The 17,857-nt window shown below is 39.2% G+C and overlaps 1 pseudogene; it reads right to left on the bottom strand.

Moving 5' to 3' along the window:
• Positions 1 to 12,174: 12,174 nt before the first annotated feature.
• On the bottom strand, positions 12,175 to 12,274 carry LOC129501062 (U6 spliceosomal RNA; annotated as a pseudogene).
• Between the last annotated feature and the right edge of the window lie 5,583 nt (positions 12,275 to 17,857).

Genomic DNA, 17,857 nt, shown 5'->3' with positions numbered 1-17,857 from the left:
TCGAAATTTGAGCTTTGAAATGGGAAAAAATGTTTACTTTTTCCTGGGCTCAGTCCATGAGAAAATAGTGCTTATTTTGCTCCTATGACTACTTTTTCTTCATCTCCTCTAAACGGTTTGATAACTATCCTAAGCTAACCCATCCTATCAGGGACGGTGGGCTAGTTAACCATTGTTAATCTCTTGGTTTTGACAAATGTATCATGGTGATGTAAGATGTTACTACTAGGGAAAGCTAAGTAAATAATATTTAGGGGCTATCTGTACTATCTTTGCAAATTTTCTACATGTCTAAAATTATTCCAAAGTGAAAAGTTTGTTAAAATAAAAAGTTAATCTAAAGTATTTATTTGCAGCAATTTTCATGTCTTTAAATTCAATCAAAGACAAGCTATATTTTGAGGGACTATTTCATAACACTTGACCAACCTGAAGAATTTACCAGAGGGGTCCTTCGGGGTAATGCTTCCTGGGGGTGTCAGTTTGAGGTGGAAGATCTTAGGTCACAGGATTCTAATGGTAATCAGAAATTGCCAGAGCAGCCAAAGATCCCTCCAGGTTATGGTATTCCAAGGGTATATGTTTCCTCTATTTTTAGAATATTTTTGAAAAAATAATATCAGAGCCCAAATTTTGTTGACAGAATTGCCTCAGTTCTCCACTTGATGAATGCAAGATTTCAGTTGGAAGATAGAAGATTAAACAAGTATTCTTCTTGTTCTTTACATTCTATATTGTGATAAAATTTATATGATTTCTCTTAAGGCTTACATTTAATGAGATGTCCCATTTCCTGAAAGTCCTGCCAACTAGTTACTGCTTTTGAACTTGATGAGCCAACATACTTCCCCTTGTAAGTCCTCTTAACTGTATCCCAAACCTTTATTTGAGCTAAATTTCCTACCTTCAGTCTATTTCAAATGCAGAATTTAACTGCTAGTTTACCTTATTGCCTGTTGAGTATATGGCCAGCCTTTAATTACTCAGAAACCTAAAATCCAGCACTGCTTCTTCTATCTCTTTGTTCATTCATGTTGGTTAGCACTTCCCACTCAGGAAGAACAAGGCATATTTTGTACTGTGGAGATGGAAAGGACCAACCACCGAAAATCTTAATTATAGTCTCTGGTCTATGGTATAAAAAAATACCAGAAGAAATAATAATGCAGTTAGCATTATTGAATTTTAGTGATCATAACTTTTGAAGCTCATCAGAAAAAAAAAAGTGTTATGCAAATTTACCTCTGTCTCTTCCTTATTTCCCTTCCCTAGCAAAAACATTGTAAATTGTTAAAAGTCTTCTGGTGACTGTCACATTTGGCACTAGTTTAATTGGTCTTGGCAAGTGATTTTAGTGACTCATAAGAAAATACTTTTAGTCTCTTTACTAACAGATGCCTGTGCTAAAAGCAATGACAACAATGTCACATGGCTATAAAATTGCAGGAATTTGCTGCTGGTGGTCCAATAAAAATAAACTTGTATGAAAAGATAGTCAAGAGAAGATAAGATTTAAAATATACAGTGTTTTAAACATTTAGTCATAAAAGATCTGACCTTTCTTTATTTGTTTAACCACTATATGTTGAAATTGGGAATCTGCATGAGACATCTCAGGAATCACAAAAATTTGAATCTCTTGGTGTGAGATTCATCAAGCACGAAATATGATCATATTTCATTTGAAGCAGTGTTCTCATTTCTTGTTCAGAAGAAGTGTTTCTGACACCATATTAAGGTGATATCCTACTCATGTTTTGCTTTTCTAAAAAATTTCTTTTTGAAAAGGAATGTATTATATTCATAGGTTCTTAAAATTACTATCATTTCCCCATGCATCATCTGATTTGATGACCATTACAACTACCTGAGGTACTCTCATTTGAAACATGACAATATTTATACAACAAATGTTTGAGAAGTGCCTGTTTGTCTGCCATGAACTCTGCTAAGTACTGGAGAAACAGCTCTGAATAAGTCCATGGCCTCAAGGAACTTACAGTCCAGAGGCAGATGAGGCAAGAAAAGGTTTGTACTTATCAAGAGCTGTGATAGGAAATGTCCTATATGCCATGCTAGTATCATAGACACAAGATTCATTGATGTGAGGCAGTCCCAGCCTCCTCTTTCTTTGTCCCAACCCAAGGAGAATTTTGGTCTTTGCCTATTCTTCTTTACCTCCACCCCACTACTCTCAGGAGGTTCTGTCTTTGCCAGCTTTGATTATGGATTTTTGTGCTTCATACTCAAAAGAATGAATAGAAAGAGGCTAAAATGGTGTGAGGAAAGAGGGGACAATGAGTTTTTTTTCTAGAGTAGTTTCTTGGCTTGACCATTATAAAGAATTCTTGGAGGTAAAATAGGACACTTTATTTATTTATTTATTTATTTATTTATTTATTTATTTATTTATTTATTTATTTATTTTGCTTGTTTCTTTCTTTCTTTTTTTTTTTGTAATACTTTTTTACTTTTTATTGGAGTTCTATTTGCCAACATATAGCATAATACCCAGTGCTCACCCCATCAAGTGCCCCTCAGTGCTCGTCACCCAGTCACCCCATCCCACCACCCAACTTCCTTTCCACTACCTCTTGTTCGTTTCCAGAGTTAGGAGTCTCTCATGTTCTGTCACCCTCTCTGATACTTTCCACTCATTTTCTCTTGAAAGGACACTTTAAAAAGAAGCTTAGAGGTTAAGCCATTATACATAAAGTCAGATTAAGCAAGTTATAGGGGTCAACTTATCTCTAGTCAAAAAGTATGCTCATGACCAATTCCCTCGGACCTGGGGTCCAAGTTTATACCCTTAATCCCAGAGACAGCAGGGTTGGGTTTTTTTCTCCGCATCCAAGTTCTTGGCTAGTCTGTGTCCCAGACAGGCAATCATGGGAAATAATGGTGCATTTCTCAAAGTTCGGAACATTCAGTTTGGTCCAACACCATAGGTGGGCATCTACATATCTAAATCTCTCCAAACTAATGTACTGATTCAACATAGTCCCTATTAGAATCCTTATTGGTTTCTTTGTAGAAATTGAGCAGCAGCTCCTAAAATTTATGTGGAAATGAAAGGGGAACAGAATAGCCAAAACAATTGAAAAAAGAAAACAGGGGAGCCCTGGTGACTCAGCGGTTTAGCGCCACCTTCAGCCAGGGTGTGATCCTGGAGACCTGGGATCAAGTCCCACATCAGGCTCCCTGCATGGAGCCTGCTTCTCCCTCTGCCTGTGTCTCTGCCTCTCTCTCCTTCTGTGTCTCTCATGAATAAATAAATAAAATCTTAAAAAAACAGAAAACAGTGGAGCATGCACACATCCTGATTTAAACAATTATTAGAAAGTTATAATAAACAAGACAGTGTAGAACTGGCACAAGGATAGACACAGACATGAATAGAATAGAATTGAGAGTCTGGAAGTAATCCCATACAACTATGGCTAATTGATTTCAACAAGAACGTCAAGGCAGTTCAAAGAAGGAAAGAATAGTCTCTTCAACAAATGGTGATAGGACAACTGGATAGCCACATGCAAGAGAATGAAGTTGGACCCTTCCCTCACACCATAAATAACATTAATTCAAAATGGATGAAAAACCTAAATAGAAGAGCCCAAACTGTAAAACTCTTAGAAAAAAACAGAGATAAATCATCTTTGTGAACTTGGATTTGACAATAAATTTTTAGATATGAAAAAAAGCCTAAGCAAAGGAATTAAAATTTTGAAAATTCTTTCTCAAAGGACACCATCAAGAAAGTAAAAGTACAACCCACAGAATGGGAGAAAATATTTGCAAATCCTACATTGGATAAGGGACTTGTATCTAGAATATAGAAAGAACAGTTAGTTACAAGTTAGTAATAAAAGACAATAACTCTTAAAAGTGGGCATGATATCTGGATATTTTTCCAAAGAAGATATCACAAATGGCCAATAAACTAGGTTAGCTAAAATCATGAAGTCAGGTAATAACACGTGTTGGAGAGGATATGGAGAAATTGGAAACTCCATACACTGCCAGGGTGGATGAAAAACAGGGTATCCATTTTGGGAAACAGTTTGGCAGTTCCTCAAAAAATTAAACAGAGTTACTTGACCCAGCAAATCCACTCCTTGTTATGTACCTGGGAAAAATGAAAATATGCCCATGCTAAAACTTTTACATGTATGTTCATAGCACAATTATTCACAATAGCCAAGAGTGGAAACAACCCAAGTGTCCATCAACTGATGACTATATAAATAAAATATGGTTTATCTATACAGTGGACTATTATTTGGCAACAAGAAGAAGCTACAGGTGCATGGTACAACTTGGAGGAAGCTTGAAAATAATATATTAAGTGAAAGAAGCCAATCACAAAAGACAACATATTATATAATTCTGTTTATATGAAATGTCCAGAACTAGAAATCTATAGACAGATAATGGTTGATTATCTATGGCTGGGAGAAATGGGGGGGGGGGATTGGCAAGTGGTATATAAAGGAGTTTCTTTTTGAGACGATGAAAATGTTCTAAAATCAATTAGACAAAGATGCACAACTCTGGGAATAACAAAAAAAATCAATTGAATCGTACATTTTAAATTGGTGAAATGTGTGGCATTATGAATTATATTTCATAAAGCTTTTACAAAAATCATATCATTTTGGGGGCACCTGGGTGGCTCAGTGGTTGAGCGTCTGCCTTTGGCTCAGGTCATAATCCCGGGGTCCTGGGATGGAGTCCCATGTCAGGCTCCCTGCATGGAGCCTGCTTCTCCCTCTGCCTGTGTCTCTGCCTCTTTCTCTACGTCTCTCATGAATAAATAAATAAAATAAAATCATATCATTTTATACTTTACTTAGATGAATATACTAATTCAAATTGTAAACATTTTTAATAGCTTTGAGAAAAACAGACCATGACTGATATCCTCCAGAAAGTTGCATCCAACATACATACCTACCAATGGTGTATGAGGATCCCTTCCCCTAGACTACTATGCAGCTGTAGGCACCAGGATGGACGTGCGTTATTTTATGGCTGGCATCAGTTCTGAGTGGTTGGTGTCTGTGCTATCCTGGTTGTTGAAATAGTTTCCCTTTCCTTCCTACTTGTTCCCCACACCCTGGCCCACTTTGAGAATTACCAAATTTTGCATATATTTGCAAAGTTGATATATTGAAAGTGATTAGGTTGGATTCCTTTAATTATGAGGCTGAGTCTGATTTCTTTTTTTAAGCATTGAAATTGTCTTTTGTATCAAAGTCCTCTACACATGGTTTAAATATTTCATTGGATCATAAGAATTTAAAATGAAAAGATTAGTCTCTAGCCCCATCTCAGTCCTGATCCCCAGAGGTGACCATGTTACTCTTGTAACATTTTCTGATTTTAGTGTTTGGTATGACTCTCAATCTCTTTACATTTACTCATGACCCTTAAATAATATACACAAACCCTGATTTCTCTATTTTTCCCTGTAAGCAGCTAACTCTTGAGTTCTAGCCACTGAACCTAAGGATTTAACTCATCTCACCCATCTTGGGTAAACTCATGGCAATTTTTTTTTCCTGTTGGTTGCTTTTGTAACTGAATAATATTCTTATACATTTCTTTGTTTTTTTGTCAGTGACATAAGAATATCAAGCCTGTAGTCTTTCCCTTTTCTGTCATATCCTCCCTTCTACTTCCCACGTTCTGTGGTCTGTACTTGAAAATTCCACATTGCCAAGCCTAATGTTATTTATTATTTAGAGTCTGCTCTGAAATAGCAAATTTATGGGGCTGTGCCAATACTTTGATTCTAAAAGCTGAAACTCAGTAAAGTGCTTATGTTATTATGACCATGTAAATACTGTTCACTGAAGATCCAAGTAATGCTTTATGTTTATATTTCCCTTTCTTGTTCCTCCTGGAGCTTCTAACTGCTTATTTATTCTTCCATTGCATCTGGCTTTCTTGCATCTTTAATTATTCCCCCCATTCTCAAAGAATACTATCAAATGTATGAAATCTTTTTCAAGATATGTCCTTCCTGGACACCTAGCTCCCCCGCACTGATTGTTCTCCTAGGTTTGCTGTACAGCTGCCTTCTGGAACTTGTCATTCTCCTGGGTTCAGTTTGCTATGTCTCAGAATCCAGTATTGCTCATCCCAAGAAAAGCCATATGAGAGTTAAGCTCAGTCTGCAAATACCTTTATTATTTAGTCACATTTTATTTATAATTAGACTGAAATAGGATTTCCAGATGATAATACAATATTTTTGATGTAAGTAATAGAAAGCTTGATTTTAAAAAGGTGGAGTAGGAGGTTCTGGTGTAAATAACCAAAAAGTCCAAAGTTAAATTATTTTCAGGTATGGTTTGATCCAGAGGTTCATTGCATCTATGGCCTTTTTTCTTTTCCTAATTGATTCACTTGTATTGTGATCAGGGAGTGTGATCTGCATTTTTAAAAATACTTTTTTACATTTATTGAGATATATGTGCCTAATATATGGTTAATTTTATAAATATTCCTTGGATTTCAAAAAATATATTCTTCTATTATAAAGAAGTGTTTTTGACTACAAATATTAATTTTATATTATATTTTAAAAACCCAGCTTTTTTTCTTACCCTCTTTTTTTTTTTATTACTATTTATCTGGTATGTCTTTGCCCCTGTTGTTGCTCTATTTGTCCAGCCCACTGTTTTGTTTTTTTTTTTTTTAAGATTTTATTTATTTATTCATGAGAGACACAGAGAGAGGGGGGAGTGGAGAGAGAGAGGCAGAGACATAGGCAGAGGGAGAAGCAGGCTCCATGCAGGAAACCTGATGTGGGACTCGATCCCGGGACCCCAGGAGCACACCCTGGGCAGAAGGCGGCACTAGATCACTGGGCCGCCGGGGCTACCCCTGTCCAGCCCACAGGTTGTCCTGTAGTAGTTGTGATAGAAACCATTTTAAGCTCAAAGTATCACTTTAACTATTTATGGTATAAAATCTTTGTATGCCTAGAACTAGAAGAGTCTGGTGCATAGGTGCTCAAAAATAATTGCTAAAAGGCTTAATGAATAAAATGGAACCGCACACCTAATCAAAGCAGTTCAATTCCACTCAACTCATTGGTATCTCCACCTATTTCTGCAATCTTCCATTTGTCATATTTTTTATTTCTGTTTGCTATTTGAGATCAATATCAAATTTTCAGTAGGAATCTCTCAGGAACGGAAATATATCATTTACCACATCATTTGCCTGCTTTTCTATCCACCCAAATTCTGACTATTCATTTACTAAGAGCACAGAAAACCTGTGGAAGAATGGTTTCTATCCACCACTAAATTAAAGGAAATTATGGAGTGCTAGTAATCTCAAACTCCCAGAAATGTCCTAAAGATAATCACCTAGGGGAACCCAGCTGGGCTCACAAGCCGGCTGGGATGGAGTAAAGGGGCGTCAGTGGTCTGCTGTTCTTAGAAACACCCAAGGGCCTGGCCTTGTGGGGATTTGCCTGGCCTGATCTATGGAGCAGATCTAGCCTCGCCCAGAAAACTTTCTTTTTCCTAAAATGAGACTTCTATATTCAGACTTACATCAGCAATTTTGCTCTTTTTAAGGACACAGTCCCCTTCAATCTCTGCCAACCCCAGTGACTTAGGCATAATTTGAATCTGTCATATGGTGCTGATATACAGAAGGTTTGGTCTGGCTGCTAATACTGGCAAAAGGAGTTGAGTTTTTCCCAGTAGGATGAACATTCTGCACTTAATGAAAGCAAGATTCTAAAACTGGCTTCTCTTCTACAACATCTAGGTCTCATAAAATTACACATGACTTGGGGACCACTTAGATGATATGCAGGGGGGAGTTATTTTATCCAAAGAAATCTCCTTGGTGAATCCTGTTGAGGCCCAGGCCAAACAGCTTCACATAAATTTTATCTGAGAGAGACCAGATAGCTGTTGCCTTCAGCGTGACTTAATCAGAAAGATCTGATGGGGTACTGACGATTTTTAGATGGCCATATCATGGAACTCTTTCCACAGCCTGCTAAACAGCAGATGCTACTCACCTGATAGCTCATTTTTTATTATTCCAGAGTGAGAAAAACATTGTTAAGGACTTCATTTGAAGCATCCCTTTAAGATAAGCATCTCCCACTTGAATTTGAAATGAATCAAGGCAGCTGGACCGATTCATTTGTTGTCATCGATGCTTTTCATTTTTTTTCTTCCTAACTTAAGCAAAATTAGACAGCTTTCTCCCTCTAAATTGTAGGTGATATTAAAGGTTAGAATAGATTGAAAAAATAAACTTTAAAAAAAAATTCCACTTCTAGGAATTTAATCTACTAATACACTCTTCTTTTTTTTAATTATTTTATTTATTTATGATAGTCACAGAGAGAGAGAGAGAGGCAGAGACACAGGCAGAGGGAGAAGCAGGCTCCATGCACCGGGAGCCTGACATGGGATTCGATCCCGGGTCTCCAGGATCACGCCCTGGGCCAAAGGCAGGCGCTAAACCGCTGCGCCACCCAGGGATTCCCCCCCCCTTTTTTTTTTATAAGCCAAGCTATAAAAGGATCTTCAGTCAGCATTTTTTAAATCAGAAAAACCTGGAAACTACTTAAATGCCAATTAACAAAGAGTTACTGAAATATATTGTAGAATAAATTGGATATATATACAGCATCCAAACAGAATTGTGCTAACATGGAAAGTTCTTCAAGACATCTTATTACGTGAAAACAAACCAGATGAAGCACTCTAGATATTGATCACATGATCCTCCTATAAAACTTTTAAAGTATGTGTTTCTGCGATGTTTATGTATATGTATGTGCGATGCATATTTTGACGTGTGAGAAAAAATGTTTTCTGGAAGAACTATAAGAAATTACTAATAACTTTGGATGAGATGAAGTACAATATTACCTTCATTATGTAACTTCCTATAGAGCTTGAATTTTTCATTAATTACATGAATTAATTTTTAAAAATATGTTATCTGAGATTATCTGTGTGGTAGGGTTACAGAACATCAGTAGATTCTTTATAATTTTATGCATTAAAGAAATACTATCAAATGTTATTTTTCAGAGCCACATTCATGGGATTATAGTCTTGACAACAACAAGTAAGGTGGTTAAATTTCAAAGCTTAGTTTTTCTTTAAAATAACTTACAAAAATTAAATTAAATAACTTATAAATAATAAACCCAAGAACTTCAAGTCTAATAGAAATGATCTTGTACAAGAAAACTTTTAATCTGGCATGTGAAATAGGCTCTGGAATCTAGCTGGATCTGGGTAAAGAAAGTTGTTTCAAAGTGTAATAAACTGGGGGGAATCCCTGGGTGGCGCAGCGGTTTGGCGCCTGCCTTTGGCTCAGGGCGTGATCCTGGAGACCCGGGATCGAATCCCACGTAGGGCTCCCGGTGCATGGAGCCTGCTTCTCCCTCTGCCTGTGTCTCTGCCTTTCTCTCTCTCTGTATGACTATCGTAAATAAATAAAAAAAATTAAAAAAAAAAAAGTGTAATAAACTGGGATCCCTGGGTGGCGCAGCGGTTTGGCGCCTGCCTTTGGCCCAGGGCGCGATCCTGGAGACCTGGGATCGAGTCCCACATCGGGCTCCCGGTGCACGGAGCCTGCTTCTCCCTCTGCCTGTGTCTCTGTGCCTCTCTCTCTGTAACTATCATGAATAAATAAAAATTTTAAAAAAGTGTAATAAACTAGAATTAGGACTTTTAAAGAGAATATTAGAAAGAAATTTTTGAAAAATATTAATGCGTGGTGATTTCAGGAAAAAATACAGAAAATAAATGTGCATAAACTTGACAAAATGCATTTTCTGGTGTGTTCTATGGTTGTACACATATTTTTAGAAATGCTTGTTAAGTGTAAAGATTTTCTCAAAGACATCATAATCCACCACATTTTAAAATAAATAACAGCTGACGAGGACACCAGGTACTGGCTGTTTTCTTTTCAAGAAGTAGTTGGTTGTGTCATTCTGCATTTCCTTCTCTCTACCTGATCATTTTAATTCTGTGCTTAAAATCACTTAACTCCAGCCCTGAACATTCAGCTACTACACAGTGACCCTCTGTTCTCCATAACCTCATGCAGGATGACAGAGAATGCATAGGTCTCCTAGTCCCCTTGGGCTTGTTGACCCCCCTTGGGCTTGTTGATTAACTGATTGATTATAAAGCAGGATAGAAGCTCATTCTGGTGTATATCAGTTCCATAAAATTGATGATCACCTCAAAAGTGATTCTAGTCTACATTCAACAGGACCTGTGAAGTAATTTTTACTCAGCTTGAGGTTTTCCTCTGATTAAAAATAGACTTTCCTATATTCCTTAAAGTTGAATTTCAAAGAAAAGTTGCTGTGATTCTCAGTACATAAGAAGTGAGTCAGATCTGCTTTTGTGATGGATGAAGACCTTTAGCGCCAGATGGTGAGAGTGGAAGAAGGGGGATGGGCTGTGGATGGGGACCCTGGGCTTCCATGAAGCCAAGCATACTGTAGCTTTTCTCAGAGTTCCAGGAGTATTAAGAACATTCTCTTCTTAGCAGACGATGTTTCAGATGGGTGCCAAGGCCCGCCATGTTTATTCAGATTGCTTTATGTGAGTGGTCAAATTTAGGACAGAATTCCATATTATTTCCAGGGAGAATATTTTAACTTTTTTGGGGGTAGGAATTGACTTGCTACAAATGCATTTCAATTAAACAGACCAAATATTTGCTGACAAAATACCTATTCAGTCATAGATGAGTCCCCTCCACATTGGGCCTCCACCCACTCCTGGTCATTTCACTGAATGTTCTTTCCGTTGCTTCAGTGGCAACTTGTTACATTTTATGAATTTTCTGAAAAAGGTGTTCCTATAAACTGGGTTCTTGGAGGTCTCCTTGGAAGGTTGCTCCTGAATTGAATCCCTCTGCTCCAGGCCAGCTGAGTGTTCAGTCTTGTCCACACACGTTTGAAGAACCATTCCAGAGGCTTTAACTCTCTGCTGTCCACATTGGTCCTGGTAAAACTTAACAGTACTTCCATTTGGAATGACTCTTGCTCCACTTCTATTTCCATCTGCTACAAGATGTTGTGGATCTACATCTGAAGTGGGACTTTGTTTGGCCTGATTGAGCTTCTTTAAAAGCCCTGAAAGTTCCTGTGTTTATTGTCTTTTGACTTTGAGGTCTCCAGGCTTGCTTACCTCCCATGACCTTGTGTCCCTGTGTCTTCTTGGATGTAAACAGTTTCACAGCAGCAAAACTGCAGCTCTCAGTGACCTCAGAGTGGCAGCAGGGCAGTGAGTAATGGTTTTCAGAGAGAAATCTCTTCCTGAATACATTTTGTTCCATATCTCCTGGCCCCTAAAGGGCTGTCGATAGCAACAGTCACATATGTCCTTTCCTCTCCACATGACCTTATTTTTAGATGAGTATCTTCAAAAGAGCAAACTGAAAGATATTTGCATTCATCTCTCAATTATCTTTCATTTCTTGTTCTCATCAAAACTAAAGACTCCCGTTTTCCCACATCTTTGGAGGTACATCTCCAAATTTAGTCTTCTTTCAGGAGAAAGATATTTCTACCTTCTTCTTCAACCAGCCTTTGACCTAGATCTCTCTGTTCTCCCAAATGCCAACATCCCCATCCCATATCCTTAGGAAAGAAGTACAAGCTGGTTTCTGCCCCCAAACAGCACTGCATGGAGAGAAAGGGTCGGCGGATTTCCACCCTTTGCCAACCCGCCCTTTGACACCTACCCCATAGCTGCATGGCAGACTGTATCTGAGCAAAGACCCAGCATAGATTCCAGAAGGGAAAAAAGCAAGGCTCAGGGTCAGGGTGAGACCCAGAAAACACCAACTCCCTTGGCATAATGGCCCCTTTACAGGGAAATGCCTTTACACCTTTACGCAGTCTGAACGTGGCTTCCTGGGGTGCCCCTTTGTCCAGAAACAAACATGGGTCAAGGGGAGAAGTCCAGAACAAAGCAAGTAATGTTTCTCTGCTGTTCCATTTACAGATTTGTTTTCCTAGTGCAGGCATTGCTTGTTAATACTTGGAGACCAGGATTTGCAAACTTGATGCCTACAGATCCAATGGCAGTTCTGTTTTGCTAGTACCGCTTTTTGTTTATTTATTATTTTTAAATTTTTATTTATGTATTTATTTTAAATGTGGAACATTTCACAGATTTGCATGTCATCCTTGTGCAGGGGCCATGCCAATCTCTGTGTCATTACAATTTTAGTATATGTGCTGCTGAAGCGAGCTTACTAGTACCACTTTTAAAAAAAATCATTGTTTTTTTTATATATTCCCCAAATGAATGAGACCATAAAAGATAGTGAAAGGGAATAAAGGGGAACGGAGAGAAAATGAGTGAAAATATCAGTGAGGGTGACAAAACATGAGAGACACCTAACTCTGGGAAACAAACAAGGGGTAATGGAAAAGGAGGTGGGCAGAGGGTTGGGGTGACTGGGTGATGGGCACTGAGGGGGGCACTTGGCGGGATGAGCACTGGGTGTTATGCTATATGTTGGCAAATTAAACTCCAATAAAAAAACAATCATTGGAACCTGAACTCCTTCCCTAGTTTCCTTTCCCTTAGCCCAGCTGCTCCCTGCCTCACAGCCTAAGTGTTAGGAGTTTCCAACCTCTGAGACTCAGCAAGCACACACTGAGGATCCCCTGAACTCTCAGCTTTGTGTTAGGCATGTGGAGATGACTTGGACAGGTGAGGCAAAGGTGGCAAGTTCCTCCCTAGTGAAGTTTTCTGGGACTTGGGAATCTCCAGAAGAAAAAGCATGAGATACATAAAGCGGCCAAGTGAATGCAGTTTAGACAAAGGGATCATGTTGGCAAACACAGCTGGGGGAGGCATCTTTGTCTTGTGGACGAAGAAGAGATTTATTGAAGTGTGGGGAGGGTTCATGAGGAGAGAGGAACAACCAGAAAATCCTGAGCCAACATGTAAAATCTGTGGGCAAGTCCTCAGGGGTCAGGAGGAGGAGAGTCTTACCCCACTTGCGGGTATTGGGGAAGAAGCAGTGGGAAGTTGGGTCTAACTCTGAAGATTACTATCATGTTGATGGTCGGTCACTTTTATTCTCCGGCTCCTTTAATGCTCTTGTAGTCGATATTTGGATGAAGTGATTTTTGTCTCATGGCAACTGACCAAGTGGCCAAGTAGAACTGCTGGGACCAGGTCTTCCAAGGCCACATGAGCCAAAATAGGACTTTATATTCACTTTTCTGTGAGCATCTCCCATTAGAATCCTCTTGATTTTCACATCTCAGAGTGAAACGCAGCAGTCTTCCACAGCCGTGCCATGGATCATCAAGTAAATGAAAGACTTCGTTCTAGAGCCTGAGCCATATTTACTGAGCCTGCCCGAGACCAAGTCTAGTAGCAGAGACCGTATAAGTGTCAACTATCTAGAATAGTCAAGTTAGATTTACTTTGTTATTTTGTAGAGCCTGCACTGAATTTCTAAAACAGGGTAGTTTGTTTTTATAATCAGTCATTGCACTAAACCAATGTGTTGATAATCTCATTTGTTTCAGTTATTACTTTGCAGGTTAACTGTTGGAACAGTTAACTAGCAGTAATATGAGGCATCATTCAGTTCCTCAGCCCCTAGACTACTATTCACAATTATGACATTCTTTTGAAGAATATTAGTAGCTTCTAGCAGTTATAGGTCTACGTCCCTTCCCCAAGACAACCTCACCACCAAGACATATGTTTAAATGAAAACAAAACTCAGATCACATTCTGCCAGCTACACTCAAACATGTACTTGCAGGTAAGCACAGAAAATCATTCAACTTCTGCCCCATTCTCTTGCCTTTTTAGAAATGCAGACAAGCCCATTGCAGGAAATACTCAGTGTGATGTGGTCATGATGAAATTTTGACATCAGGATCAGGTGACAGAGGTGACAGAGCCGGCCTGCCCTCCATTTGTTGGGGACTACAGGGCAGAATTCTATCCCTAGGGCATCATTCCAGGAGATATTGGACTGCTGGGACTGTCAGGTCAAAGAAGGATGTGCCAGTGGAAAACTTCTTACCAACCACGTGTTGTCACACCACTCTTTTTCTCTGGAGCAGACTTACTTCTAACACTCCTTGTGGTAATGAATGCACCCTCTCAGGCAGATAGAGATAGGGTTATTTGAAGCCCTCACTTTTGTTTCTTCTGGAGCCTAAACTCCTGATAAGAGTTCTTTATATGTTAACAAACAATTGTTGACTGATCACCTGAAAGCGCAGATGAAAATAAAGTATAATCATAGATATCATCTGGTTTGCCTATATTTTAAGGTCCCTTCCCTTTAATCCCCAACAGCTGTCCTAAAGCCACTTCCAGTAAAAATACAACCTAAGCCAAAGAGCATAGTTGCTACATACATGCAGCTTCCATGCAAATCCTCCAGAACCTCCCAACCTCTCTGTAGTTCTAATGAGATCACCACCATTGAATTACTCCTCTAGAGACATACAAGAGCCACTCCTCGTGGAACCCAAATCTGAATGATTGATTTCACAGAGTCTCAGAGAGTAGATGTTGCAATGCATTGCTCAGATGCCCCTTTAGGAATGAAAGACTTGTTCCCTGAGCTGCTGAGAGTTCTTGCATCCTTGCAGAATGTAGAGCATATTCATACCAGAAAAGGAGCTATAAGCATCCCCAAATGGTACCAAACAGGACTGGGTCCTCTGGGCTCCACGCCATCTGTACTGTCTATTCTGGGGATGTCTGCATTCTGCTTCAGGACACTCTCTCTATGTTTAGATCATTTATTCCACTGTTCAAAAGACGATCTTAAGGTACCATGTCTTAAATTCCATTTTTATTTGTATTGGAGTTACATAGGCACTTGGTTAAAAGAATAAAATAATTCTACAAAGTTTATTTGACAGAGGCTGCTGGTTGAGCCCTGACATTAGTTCCTGCCTTCTTTCATAATAGGATTTCTGTGTTTTAGCAGAGCACCTGGCCAACAGCTGGTTACTGCACTTCCCGGGCTCCCTTGTAGCTTGGTAAGGCCATGCGCCCACAGTCTGGCCAGTGGGTCTGTACTACTTCCAGGGCATGTTCCCATCAAGGTATGCACATGTGCTTCCCTGACCCACTGCCCCCTCCTGCTGGCTGGCATGATAAGAACTAGAATGGCTACTGTGGTCCCAGAGATGGAAGCCACATTTGGGGGTCATAAAGCCAACCCTTCAACACAAATTGCTTCTCTCTGGACCATTTCAAACCAGAGAGCAAGAAATACCTACTTCATTTGAGGGTTTGTATTTTGAAGTTTTTGTTTTGTTTTTTATTTTTTATTTATTTTTTTAAATGTTTTTTTTAAATGTTTTTTTTAAAGATTTATTTATTTATTTATTCAGAGAGAGCGAGAGAGAGGCAGAGACACAGGCAGAGGGAGAAGCAGGCTCCATGCAGGAAGCCTGATGTGGGACTCGATCCCGGGTCTCCAGGATCACACCCCGGGCTGCAGGCGGCACTAAACCGCTGCGCCACCAGGGCTACCCTATTTTTTATTTTTAAAAATATTTTATTTATTTATTCATGAGAGACACAGAGCAAGAGAAAGGTAGAGACACAGGCAGAGGGAGAAGCAGTCTCCATGCAGGGAGCCCAACGTGGGACTCAATCCTGGATCTTCAGGATCACAACCTGGGCCGAAGGTGGCGCTAAACTACTGAGCCACCCAGGCTGCCATGTTTTGTTTTTTATTAAAGCAAGCATAGCCTGTATTTTCATCCATATAGTTGGGTGTTTGTTTTTTTTTTTTAATCCTGTTTTCTTTTTCCCACAAACAACCATAATATGTGAATAACATACTTCTGATATTTCATATTTAGACATTCTCTATTGAGTTTCCAATTTGGAATATGAATATTCCACTCTCTATCTCCTTTTCGCCCACCCTCACCATCTCACTGCATACTTGCTACCCATGCCCCCCCCCATCCTCCAAAGTAGTTATGTGGTAATTTTAAATAGATTAATATTTATTGTTTATATAATTATGACAATGAAAATGGTATATAAAACTGATGTCTGCAGTGTACCATGGAAGCTTTTCCTTTCTTAAATAATACTTTGTCCCAGAGATAATATTGAGCTACTTATTTTTTCATTTTCTTAGCTTCCCGTTGACTTATCATTAATTCAAAACTAAACACTCCCCTAGTTGTATGATCTCCTCTGAATATGTTTGAATGCACTTGGGATGCAATTAGTTTTATGAAAAAATATCCCCAAGTGTTTTCTGACAGGCTCCATCTGGACTAGCTGTTCACTAAGCCTGATGTGTGTTCCATCAGCCATCTTAAATTGGACCTCAGTACCGGTTCTACAACTTTGGATTGTTCTGCCTGCCTTAATCCTTCCTATGGGCTACAAGGGCTGCTCTGGCCATGTGACAGAGCATGTTTCCCTCAGGCTAACCTCTGAAGGCTCCATAAGCAACTATTCTCCTTGATAGAGGCTTTATTCTGAGAGTATTAGCCACCTTCTGTACAAGGAAGACATTGCAAATCTCTGAGCTAGATCAGCGCCTTCCTTTTTGGAGCTGAGACTTAAAACTCTTCCTGCATTAGGTAGAAAAAATGGACAACAATTAACAACCTCCTAAAAAACCCTCTGACTTAAGGTATTACTGTTTAATTATTTCAAATTCATATTGTTCTGGCCACACCATTGCACAGGGATACTTGACAACATTCCCAGATATTTTGGATATGGTACTAATGCATAAATTTTTGGCCTTTGTCCAAGTTCAGGTTTAGGTATAACTTTTACTAAGAATGCCTGAAATCTAAACAACCAAGTTTAGAACTTCAGTGAAACACTTCCCCATGTTATTTTACTGCCAACATTGCCAGTCATCCCCCCAGCCCCTGCCAGCGAATTCTGGGAGGTCAACTCACCTTGGCATATTTTATTACAAGATTAAACTATTCATTGCAGGAGGTTATCTGCTCAAAAAAGGGTGGAAATGGTCAGCTATTGTCAGTCTCATTTTCCCTTCAGTTATTTTCCCTAAATTTCAGTATAATTTTGGATGGTTGAACAACCAATGTGGTCTGATGAAAGCTTATCACCTGAGAACAGCCAAGGAGAGCAGAGTGAAGATGACTGTTTCTCACTGGGGCTGATGTGAAGCTAAACCTCATCAATGGAGCTCTCTAAAACGCACACACAAACTCATACACACACACCCTAACAGCAACACAAACTCAATGTTTGATCATTTCAATCTGGCTATTGATAAAAATTTTGAAAAAATTTAATGGAAGGAAATTGGTAAGAGTTGAATTCCAGATGAATTTATGAAGGCGTTTCTAAGCAGAATGTCTTTGCAGTGTGTGCTTTTTTATGTGCAATCATCACCATGTACTTCTGAACATCACAGAACCCATGCGAGGTGCCAGCTGCCACATACACAAATGACTAATGCCAAAACAAGGTAAGACACATTAACTGGTCTCAACTGTCTCAACAGAAAGTGAGGGGGAAAGTAGAGAAGTGGAGCCTTTACTTGCATCTCCAAGGAAGGGTACAATGTATACCAGTGACAAGGAGGAGGCAAACAATGTGTGCAAAGGGAAAAGTATGATTGCAAGGTGCAGAGGTAGAGAAGAGCCTGACATGCTTCTGGCACATTCAGAGAGCAAGTTTTCTGAGAACACAGGATTCAGGTGTAGAAGTAATAAAAGGCCATGGCAAAGGGGTGCATTGATTCTAAACTGTGGTGGAGCAGCAGGGCCAATTCACAGGCTTTGGACATCTTGAAGCCATTGGGAAACCACAGGTTTCTATTGTTG

This window comes from Nyctereutes procyonoides, unplaced genomic scaffold, assembly GCF_905146905.1.
Source record: "Nyctereutes procyonoides isolate TBG_1078 unplaced genomic scaffold, NYPRO_anot_genome, whole genome shotgun sequence".
NCBI classification, from domain to species: Eukaryota; Metazoa; Chordata; class Mammalia; order Carnivora; family Canidae; genus Nyctereutes; species Nyctereutes procyonoides.
The sequence above is the reverse complement of the archived record's forward strand: the minus strand, read 5'-3'. Positions and strand labels throughout refer to the sequence as shown.